Source organism: Myotis brandtii, unplaced genomic scaffold (genome assembly GCF_000412655.1).
Source record: "Myotis brandtii unplaced genomic scaffold, ASM41265v1 scaffold324, whole genome shotgun sequence".
NCBI classification, from domain to species: domain Eukaryota; kingdom Metazoa; phylum Chordata; class Mammalia; order Chiroptera; family Vespertilionidae; genus Myotis; species Myotis brandtii.
Window position 1 is genome coordinate 414328 of NW_005362439.1, and position 2700 is coordinate 417027.

Here is a 2700-nt window from a genome sequence, read left to right on the forward strand (position 1 = left end):
AGCTCTGACTGATATGCCCCTCAAACCCAGGAAGAAGCGTATTGGCATCCTTAAAAATCATTAAGTAGATGAGCTTTGACATCTTCACCAAAAACCTTTTCGATTGCTTTCACAAAAGGAAAGAAGAGACAGGCTTCGTGGTGTATTGCATAGAGAAGGCAACAGGAAGAGTGTCAGGCTTTGGGCTAGAGACCTTTCTCTACCATCCCCTAGTGAGTTACATGGGCAGGCCCTTTAGCCTCTTTAAGTCCGAGCTTCTCCATTCATAAAATAAAAGCATTACAAGACTTAGAAGACCCCTCCAAACCCTGAAACCCTAGCTTTCAGTTTCATTTCTGTAAGTCAATTGCTTCTGAGCTATCAGGATTCACTGGTATTTGTCTAACAGAAGTTGTTTTTCAAAACGTCTTCCCATTCTCCTTTTGTTAGTCTGGAAACTTGTGTTAGCATTTAAGCCGCTAATTTTTCTCATTCTCATCCTGTCTCCAATTAAACCCAACACTTCTTGGAAACTGGCTGGAAGCCCACAGCTCGGTTGGCAGAGAAAGAGGATTAACAAGAGTGGCTCGTTGGCGTGATAAGACTAATGAAGAAACAGTGTGTGGTGATCACTTCTCTGGAGAGGAGTTTAACCTTGGGAAGGATTTCACCAGTGATGGCTGAAGACACTGGTGCCTTTGAGAAAGGGTTGCAGACATTAGCCTAGGATTGCACTCCCCGAGAGAGAGAGCCTTAGGTAAAGGCACTTGGTACTTGTTCAGGGCAATCTGTAGGGAGCAGATGTCACCAGGAGCTTGGGGCTGGGATGTGAGCCAAGGTCGAGGAAGAAGTCAGGAAAACCCTAGTGACAGATCTGCGGAGCCAGTGGCCATGTCTGTTATAAAAATGAAACACTTGCTCCCAACATTCGCAGCCAGCTTTGCTGGATCGGAGTGGAGTTGGAAGGAACATGAAAAGATGACAAGCACCTGCCAAGAAGACAGCAGCCTTGCTGTGGCGTCTGAAATGCCATGTTTCATCGCTGCGGCACACTTCCTCCAGCCGACTCATGACAGAAAGAAGTTCCTGATGAAGTTATTGCTCTGCTGATTAAATTAATGATTTTCCATTCCAGTGCTTGGAAACACACTACGTTACGTGCTCACATGTTCGTGGAGGCAGCACTTTGGAGACGTGCACCTCCACAGTTAACTCATTGCAGGACCAAGGTGTTGGGAGAAGACAGGGCTCACCAAGGGAACAGGCTGTGTTTGCCACAGCACTCTGAGCCGGGTAAAGTATTCTGATGAGGGAAAGGGAAAAGGGAGAAAGACAGAGAGAAGGGTGAGAGCTGTGTAAAACCAGGAAGGAAGGACACCAGAGGACATTCGTGTCCCTGATTGGTGGCAGCCTCTGCCACCACCTACACCCAACTTCATATCCATCTCTTGTAACATTCACCCTCTTCACCTCAACCCCACTCTCTCACCACAAACCCCAGATTTTGAACCTATACTGAGTACGTTTGCCTAATAGTGAATCTCATACTATGTCAAATATGTTGGAGAGAGAAAAAAACTGTTTATCTGAATGTGTTTTTAAAGCCATTAGAAGGGCACGCATGTTTAGAGGTGGCAAACTCACCTTGTGGCCTCCGAGGGTCCAAAGAAGGGTGACACCCACAAGCCAGTCTCAGAGACAACAGGCTGCATCCCACTGCCAGTGGCTGCGGCTGCTGCCACCTGTGTCTGAGTCCATTTTAAAGAGCTAGGAGCATTTAGAGCGGTGGGAAAGGGAGGGAAGGAGGAAGCTAACTAATAGCTTGCAAGCACGTCTTCTTCAAAGCGTGTTAACCAAACAAGCTGCCACCCCTTGATCCCTCCCACTCCTGCCTGAATGTACACTAATGGAAAATTAAGTTTTCAATTTTTCTAATTCCGTCTCATTCAGGAGCAGTTAGAGCCCCAGCGGTTTGCTGAATTCCCAACGTGCTTTTTCATGAGCTCCCTCAGGAAGCAGACAAAAGAGCTTTGTCAACAAGTTACTGCCAGCAGCAGGCAGGAAGGTTTGTGTCAAAGGGGAGTCATCTTGGAAGCCAAAGAAAGTGAGGCAGGACCAGGCTAAGGATTCTGCCGATCTTGACTGCATGTGGAAGACATTTCCACGTTCCTTTTCCCACCCCCTCCTGCCCCAGCTGAACCATAGTTGGAACCTGGCAAAGGGATCCTCTCTCTCCTCACTGTCCTGTCCCCAGTGTGTTAGGAAAACCTCCCCAATAAAACCATAAGCTTCCTGTGGGCAGGTTCTCTGGTCCCCAAGGGTAATTGACCTTGACCTCTAGAGAATAAATCTACTTTAAAGCAAATGTCACAGTAAACAGTGACTAACAGGTTTATTGGGGCCTCCATTAAAAACTAAAATGAAAATTTATAGAAATTGATTTCTTTGGGCTTATATTTAACTAACTTTAGGTCATTATTATTCCAGAGCAAAAAATAAATCAGGTATTGATTCCTTGGGCATCATTTTCCACACAATTATGTGATTGCACAATGGAGCATTCTTGATTTCATATTTAACTTTCACAGCAAGAGCAAATAAGAGAGTCATTTTTGAAAAAATATGTAGTCTTCCTTACTTTTCCCATAGGACTCTCTTAAGTATCTTATATTCTAATCCTTCACCTACTAAGGGTATTCTGCAATCCTGTTTTGCCAAACA